The following is a 9296-nucleotide window of genomic DNA, read 5'->3' as shown; positions in this document are numbered from 1 at the left end:
GTATGAGATAGAGGTACATAGCTTCTATGTCGACTCATTTACAGTCGAGGATGATAACATCTGCATGAAAGTGAATGGTGTTGATTTTGTGATGGATACTACTGTACTGAGAACCATCTTGGGAGTGCCTACTAGCTGAATGTCCTCTATTGAGGGGGACTTGTTCTTCGAACTTTAGAAATGTCATCTTGAAGGATAAGGTAGTACAACAAGGGGAACATGTACACAAGAAGGCCCTCCTTCCAGTGTACCAACTGATGTTTGAAATGGTGAACAAAGTTCTTCTCCCACGTGTAGAAAGAGTTCCATTACGTCACGAGCAGACTTGGTTCTCATGGAAGCACTGGATGGCTACACCATTATAAACCTGCATGGTCTTATGATAGAGCACATAAAGAAAGTGACATATTTCAAGGATGGTAATCATAGGCTGCCTTACGGGTTCCTCCGCACTAAAATATTTGAATTCTTCAAAGTCCCTTTCGGAAAGGCTAAAGTGGATACTCGCAAGCAAACCTTCTCCAAGATCACCTTAGAAGAGTGTGAGTGCATTGATAGAAGGGGAGGGGCTGGCAGTAATTCCTCTATCTCTCAGGTGATTAACGCTCAAAATAGTGCCACTGAAGAGATAAGGGAGCTGAAGACATGGAATACCATTCTCGAAGGGTAGCTCAGTCAGATCTAGAAGGCACCTAGTTCCAACAATTCCCAAAGCACAGAGGTTTCCTGTCTGACAAAGGAAAATGCTGACTTCAGGAAACAGGTTGAGGACCTGAAGGAGAGGCTGCCCAACGAGCAGATGTCAGCAAATGCTCGAATGGACATCCTCTTTAGAACCCTTGCCTCCTCATCTGGGCCTCCCCCTTCCAGTGCTCCTTGAAAGTGTTCCCTTCAAAGTGTCTAATTATCTGTCTTTGTTCCCATGTGTTTAGATATGTTTTAATGGTTGGTACCTTTTGTTGTTTTATTTTGTGGATGATTATGTAACATCTGGAACTGCTCCCTATTTTATTTCGAAAAATTAATAAATATCCCGTCCTTTGCTATGCATGCCTTGCTCTTCTGATCTATTTTTAGTCATGTTTGCGTGCACACATGTGGCATGAGTTAACCAAGCTAGACTTCTTTTTGATTATTGCTTGCTACTGTTCTTTTTATGATGCCAAAAGGAAAAAAATTAATTGAGGGGGAACAAGATGGGGAAAAAATTCAGGGGGAATACATGAAATACGTATGTCATTCTGGTTCTTAGGGGGAACTTCAATTATAAGTTTGTCATCATCAAAAAAAGGAAAATTGATAGGTTATATGCATCCTTGTTATGTTTTGATGATCTAACAAACTTAATGATAAGAACCAGATAAGGAACCTGTTACATATCCTCAAGCACTCAAGAAGAACAAGTCTCAAGCCAGGTACGTGGTTTAACTCTTCAGAGTCAAAGAAACAACAGACGAAATAGATAACTACCTTGCTGACTATACCAGTCAACCCCCCACAACTGTAAAGTTGTTGCCTGCACACGCAACAGTGCAAACTGTGCAACAATCAACTTTATAGGAAATTGACTTGTACCAAACATGCTTGCATCATTCAAGTGATGTCACGTATGTAATATTAACATTGAAGCAAAGGCAAATCATTGCGCTTGCATATCCTAGAATTGATCAAGCCTTTCCTCAAGTGTATCAATCTTGCAAGTGACTCTCAAGGCTTCAAGAACAAAGAACAACATTACGAAGGACTAGTTTCTTGCATTGTTTCATTACATATCCTTAGTTGTGTTGCTTCTTTGTTAAAGTGATTTGCTTGTAATTCCTACTTAGCTTAGTTAAGAAGCATTGTGTAGGAAACCGTTGTAAAACCGTAAACCTTGTGTTTGTGTCTTGGCTAGAGTTAGTCGAATTGTAAGCTTTGTAATAGAGTTATTGTAAAGGGACTTGTAATAGGGTTATTACAAGTTAGTGAGGGATTAAGAGTTTAATTACTAGGTTACTATAGTTTGTAATCTAAAGTTTGTTCAGTAGTGAAGTTGAAATCCTACGAGTGTAGGTCGTGATTTTTAATCCCGTGAGCTGGGAGTTTTCCACGTAAAACTCCATTGTGTCATTTACTTACTATTGTGTGCGTATGTTCTGTGGGAACAAATAACAAACCTGGTTCTCTATATAGTTTGGTGGACCCTTAGTTTCTATCATACTATATATATATATAAAAACTTTAGGTGATCAAGTTACTTAAAAATAACTTTAGATGATCGGTCATAAAAAATGATTATAACTAAAAAATAAAATAGGATACGAACTGCGACAAGTTAACATACATTAATAGTGTAGGCAAATTTTACATTGTCAAGTGTGTATAAACTATATTTATTAATTCAAACTTATAATCGAGACAGAGACCGTTTACTATAAACTGATTCACGGCTCCTATGCTGCTGGTCACCTTAGAGAAGAAGAACCCAATTTTTATCTGCGGAAGCATTTCCCATGCGGGGTGTCAGTCGATATTTAAAAATCGATTAAACATATCGAAATGATATAAAAAAAAAATATTTAAGTTTTTTAAAATAAAAACGAAGGTTAATATATATATATATATATATATATATATATATATATATATATATTGTACCGATAATTAGGGGAGATTTTTTATTTTTTTTATTTTATGAAAATAAACTGATAAAATACCGAACCGTACTGAATATATTTACAGGTGAAAAATATATTTATATATTAAGCTTAATAATAATAAGGATCTTTACACAAAATAACCGGCCATATTAATTATTTACTTTTTCTAGCCATACACATAGATTATCCATAATTATATATATGTAATACGTAAATCATGCATATATTATACACATTGGCTATTTTTAGGTTAAGTAGTAGGGTGCGCGACTATTTGAGTTAATTCTTCTAATAATAATGCATTAAATTTTTCTTGGGCTTTGGAATTATGAAAATGGCTACAGCCAACAAGTGATTAGAATTAAAATCAAAATCTTAATTTCCAAATCTATTATGCTATTCCTACTGAAATTTAATTATTTCCAGCATATTCTCTAGCAAGACACAAAGTATTCTAGTGATTATGAGTAGCAAATTACAATGTATTGAATATATTTTCTTTCGTATGATTTGGTTTGATCTTTTTGAATATTTAATCTTCTATAGACTTTATTCTTGAGTCCCAACTTAGTTAATATCTTTCTATTCGTGTGATTTATTTTTTCATTGTCTTTGCTTAGTTTATTTTATATTGTTGTAGAGTAGTTGATGGATCTATACTTTGGCCATCTTTCATATTTTCTTAATTCATTACCATTTAAATAGTAAAACTGTTTAGATAGTTTTGCTAACTCCTATAAAAGTATGTATGTTATTGCATTCTACTTTTACTAGTGACTTTTACCTGATATTTAAAAAATATCGAAAATTAACCGAACCTTACCGATATCGTAGAGAAACTGACATGATTGTGACAGTTTCGAAAAGTCTAATTTTGGTTATACGTAATAGAATTACCGAAAAATTGATATGGTAAAATTTTGTAAAAGGGAAACTATCAACTATGTCCACTTATAAGTAGCTCATTACAAAAATTGGTCAATTCATAAAATATTAATAATATTAGCCAAATATTATTAATATTAGCCAATTAGCTATTTGTAGCAAAAAAAAAAATTAAATTTTTGCTTTCTTTTGAGTGAGTGTTATTAGAATAGATTGAGTACATCTTAAGGAGCTTCAATCTCAATTTTGGGATGATTTGGTGAAGTTTTAAGGTGATTTGAATTGAAAATTCGAAGTAAAAACTGAACATGAAAAAAAAATGATATGTGTATCACACTGTGTATCATTTGTGTATCACATATGTATCATATTTGTATCAATTGTATATCACATGTATATCCATGTATACTTGTGTGTGAGATATGTGTGTAATACATATTTGATACATGTGTCGCAGAAGAATTTTTTGAACTCGATTTAATTATGAATTTTGATACAAAACCAATCCAAATCACCTCAAATCTTGCTCAAATTTTGTATATTGACTTATCTATATGTTTTCAATGAATTTCAACTATACCCATTGAAAAAGTTTCTTTTTTGCTTTGATTTTTGGAATATTGTATATATTTATTTGTATTTCATCATCTTATTTTCTATCTCATCCATGAAATTTCCTTTCCGTCTTGCATCTCATGTTGCTAATCACGCTTAAAAATATGAAAGTGATTTTTGCATATGAGATTCTTTGAGAGAAAGAACATATTTATTTAATTTTTTAATTTTTATATGTACTTGGCTAGTTTTTGTAAGTCTATAACCGATGGTTAGATATTGGTAAGTTGAGACTTATTTTGGATATTTGTATAAGTTTTCCTTTATAAAATAACTGGCTGAACCGAATCATTAACAATTTAACAATGCTCCTCCTTGTTCCAGCTTTTTGTTGTTTTCTGTTCTCCGAATTCCAAGTATTATTGTTAAGTGATTTAACAAGTATTTTAGAATTTATTTTGTTTATCAATTTGATACGAGGAAAATTAAACTCATATACTGTAGTATTTTGGTGTACTTTTGATTTAAATGACCAAATTTTTATTTAATAAAGATGAACCAAATAAGTTCGATTTAACTCCAAAAATTAATAAAATCAACCTTCGATAAGTAAAAAAATACTACTCCTACCAAACAAATGAAGCAGAGGAGTGATTTAACGCTGTTAGTTGGAGTCAGTTGGAGTGTTCTTGTTACATCTTGTACCTTAGCATTAGAATGTGCCGCAGTAAATCCACATAAGTTCGAAGGGATTATGTCTATTAGTAGGTTATAGAGGATTTAAGACATTACTATTATAAGACCCTGTAAGTTTACAACCTTGATACCGTTAGATATTATGTTAGTGTGGTATTTTCTTTTAAGTGAAGTATTTTACTAAAAGTTTTATAAGTATAATTTTGGATAGTTACCATTATTACTTATTTTCGGATATGATAAATTATACACCTAATATGAGAAAGTTTATGAGATTTTCTTTATTGTAAAGATAAAAATTATTTTTTCACAAGAAAAGAAGGTTATCTTTTTACCATTTTAAGAATTAAGCGTACGAGAATTTTTACTCTTTATATGAGATTAGGAAAATTATAAGTTGAGAAAATATATGTATTTTTACATGGATGTTTTAATAAAATTATAATGTATGTATTTATTTTATATGGTACCACTTGACCATCATAGTAAGTTATATAAAGTGTATTAAAAATGAGTAGTATTTTAAGTAATTTGAGATAATTCTTAATTATGCTAGTAATTATTGATTTTTAGTGGGAGATTAACTAATTTATTAGTATATTTTGGATAAGACTATTCCCCTCCTAACATGGCAGCAAATTAACCCCAAAATTAGTGATTCTTAAATTTGTATGATAAGGTGTCACATTAGAGGCTCATCCACTTTTTTTTTTTTTGCATGTGTATTAATTTAAGAGCTTCTCTTAAAGGAAAGTTTATTGAAAAATATACTGGCTTATTGTTTCGAATCTGTAACGACCCGACCAGTCATTTTGCTTTTTAGAATCCCGTCTTCCAAAATAAATTTTTTTGCGCTCGCTTTAACTAATTTACGACCTTCAGGGATGGTTGGTTCGGAATTTGGAAGAGCTTGGGTTGAAATAGGCTCATTTGATTCCTTAAGATTTTCTTAAAAGGCTAAGTTTGACTTTGGTCAACATTTTCAGCAAACGGACCCGGATTTATGTTTTGATGGTCCCAGAAGGTCCGTAGGAAAATATGGGACCTGGGCATATGCCCGGAATCGAATTCCGAGGTCCCTAGCTCGAGTAATAAAGTTTTATTAGAAATTGTTAAACTGAAATTCTAAGGATTTAAAGAAATTAAATAATGATTGATCACGTTGGTATCGGGCTTGTATGTTAGCTCCGGAGCCTAGTACAGGTCCAATATAATATTTAAGACTTGCCCGCAAAATTTATTGTCAATCCAAATAGTATAAGCACGTTTCGGCGCGTTAGAAGTGAACTGAAGAACTTGAAGTTCATAAGTTTGATTCAATTGGTTATAGGGGTGATTCTTAGATTTAGCGTTGTTTTGGGCGTTCCGAAGGTTTGAGCGAGTCCGTTTCATGATTTCAAACTTGTTGGTATGTTCGGACGGGGCCCGGGAGCCTCGACCGTCAATCGGACGAGGCTCGAGTGAAGTTAGAAAATTTGGGAAGAGCTGAAGCTTCAGGTTGCTGTCATAACCGCACCTGTGGTTGGTCAGCTGCTGGTCAGATGCAGCCAAAGCAGGCCAAGCCAAAGCCGTAGAATCGGCTCCTTAGCCGTAGAATCGGCTCCTTAGCCGCAGAAGTGGTCCCATCTCGCTTGGCCAATTCCGCAGATACGGCCTTCCTCTCGCAGAAGCGGGACCGTGGATGCGGTCCCCTGACCGCAGATGCGGAAATCACTGAAGCAATGAGCTTCATTTAATACGAGCTCTAAGCCATTTTGGCCATTTTTCACTCACCCATTGGGCGATTTTGGAGCTCTTGAGAGAGGACTTCTACCTAGCATCTTGAGTTTCGGATCGTTCGACTCCAAATTGAGGGTTTTGAGCACGTTCTTGGTATTGGAAGTACACTTTGGAGCGAGGTGAGTCTCCTATCTAACCTTGTAAGAGGGAAATTATCCCCATAGGTGATATAATCAAATAATTTGCCATTGAATGCGGGGGCTACGTACGCACTAGATGACGAGAGTCCGTGCGTACCTACTATTATGCTAAGTCCGGGTAGTCTAAGACCCAAAAGCATGCTTTATGTGATATTCTTATAATTTTACGTTTAATTTGGATTGTTTAAAACATGATGATTATGGTAAATAAGACTAATAAGAGGAACATTTTCTTCTTGCCCCTTTTAAAGAGAAGTTGATATTTCTGTGAGTAATTGCTCCCCGGATATATATTGTTGTCTGCCTGTTGTTGTGTTTAATTACATTTGATTGCGTCGTATGTCTGATTCGCGAGCGGGGTAATAGATGCATCTATGGTTCGCGCCGTTTGACCCTCGACAGTACACAATTTACTTTTATGTTGGATCGGGCCGTATGACCTCGGCACTACTTGCGCATGCTTTTACTCAGTATTTTTCTGTGGATTGAGCTTTGTTATATGCCATGAAATGTAAGTGGCCAACTGTGATATTATCTAGGAAAGGACCTGTTATTTCCCGCTATAAACTGTTAATTATTTGTACTATCCATGCTCAGTATGATTCATTTCTCATATTATTTGACCCTAGTAAGTGTCAAGTCGACCTCTCGTCTCTACTTCTTCGAGATTAGACATGATACTTACTGGGTACCTATTGTTTATGTACTCATACAATACTTCTGTACTTAATTGTACAGGATATGAGGTAGGTACATCTGGTTCCCAGTCTGGTGCGCATTCTTGATCAGTGTCCGAGACTTCCACGGTGAGCTGCTCCCTTCCTGTGCCATTCAACAGCATGATGAAGTCTCTCTTTATTTTGTCTGTCTATTCTATTTCAGACAGTAGGATAGATTTATTTTTTTATATATTCTACTAGTTGTCCATAAACTTGTGACATCAGGTCTTGGCACACACATTGGTAGACTATTCTTTTGGGGATTGTATAACTATTTTTATACGTTACTAATTATCACATGCTTTTAACTTCAAATTTAGAAATTTCTGTACTTGTTTTAGTAAAGTGAAAATGAGAACTTATTAATTACTTATTAATTCTTCCGCGTTGGCTTGCATGATAAGGGTGTTGGGCGCCATCATGACCTATAATGGAATTGGGTCGTGATAATATGGTATCAGAGTACTAGGTTCACGTATGTCTCACAAGTCATGGGAAAACCTAATAGAGTCTTGCGGATCGGTACGGAGACGTCTGTATTTATCTTCGAGAGGCTATAGGATATTAGAAAAACTACTATTTATTCAATTTCTATAGTGCAGTGGTTGGTATACTAAATTTCCCTCTTCTATTCTCTCACAGATAGTGAGGACATGCACGATTGATGTTCCAGACCCGGGAGGGGCTGCTCCCCCCGTTGCTAGAGGCCGAGGCAGAGGCCAGGGGAGGGCACCGGCCCGAGGTAGGGGATGAGGGCGTCCCAGAGCTGTCCTAGTAGCACCACCAGCAGATCCTGCGGGAGATCCTATCATTGAGGAGCAGGGCGAGGTGCCCGAAGCTGAGCCTACCCCGGCGGACTTTATGACAGCACCGAGTTTCCCAGAGATCATGAGCCGTATGCTGCGGTTCATGGACACCATGACTTAGGCTGGTTTATTTCCAGCGGATCCAGCTACATCACAGACATGAGGGGGACCATAGACCCCTACTACTCAGGCTCCTGGTCATGCAGCTGCAGTGTATCAGACTCTGGGTGCACTACCCGCAGATGGGGCTCATCCAGTTGCTATAGTGATGCTCGAGCCCAGACCAGCTGCGGATGGTGACCCATAGAATTTATTGGATAGATGGACTAGACTTCACCCTCCTGTCTTCGGGGGTGAGCGTCATTAGGATGCCCAGGACTTCATAGATAGGTGCAGGGACAGACTGCACAATATGAGGATATTAGAGTCGCATGAGGTTGACTTCACTACTTTTCAGCTGGAGGGCAGGGCCCGTAGATGGTGGTAGTCTTATATTCTTGGCAGGCCAGCAAGTTCTCCTCCCATCACTTGGGGTCAGTTCATACAGTTATTCTTGGACAAGTGTATTCCACCCTCTGAGAGGGAAGAGATGCGGTATCAGTTTGAGCATCTTGACCAGGGTCAGATGTCCGTGACCGATTATGAGGTGAGGTTTTCTGAGTTATCTCGCCATGTACTCATGATACTTCCCATGGATGCAGAGAGAGTGCGGAGATTTATTGTAGGCTTGCACCCCGGTATTCGAACTAGCATGGCCCGAGAGGTGGAGATGGGTACTGAGTATCAGCTAGTGGTGGAGATTGCTCGCATGATTGAGGGTTATCGCCAGAGGGATAGAGAGTAGATTCAGCAGGACAAGAGGGCCCGATTTTCTAGAGAGTTCACAGGTGCCCCCGCTAGGGATAGAGGGCACTTTGGGAGGGGTCAGCCCAGCAGGCCCCCGTATTCAGCACCACCACCACCTCCCCGGGGTGCTCTAGTGAGGCCTTATTTCAGTGCGATGCCTAAGAGTTCTTACCGTCCACCAGCTATTCAAGGTTCCTCCGGCGGGTATTCTAGTCATCAGGGTTCTTCCAG

The sequence above is a fragment of the Nicotiana tabacum genome, chromosome 16 (assembly GCF_000715075.1).
Source record: "Nicotiana tabacum cultivar K326 chromosome 16, ASM71507v2, whole genome shotgun sequence".
NCBI lineage: Eukaryota > Viridiplantae > Streptophyta > Magnoliopsida > Solanales > Solanaceae > Nicotiana > Nicotiana tabacum.
Note: the sequence above shows the minus strand (reverse complement) of the source record.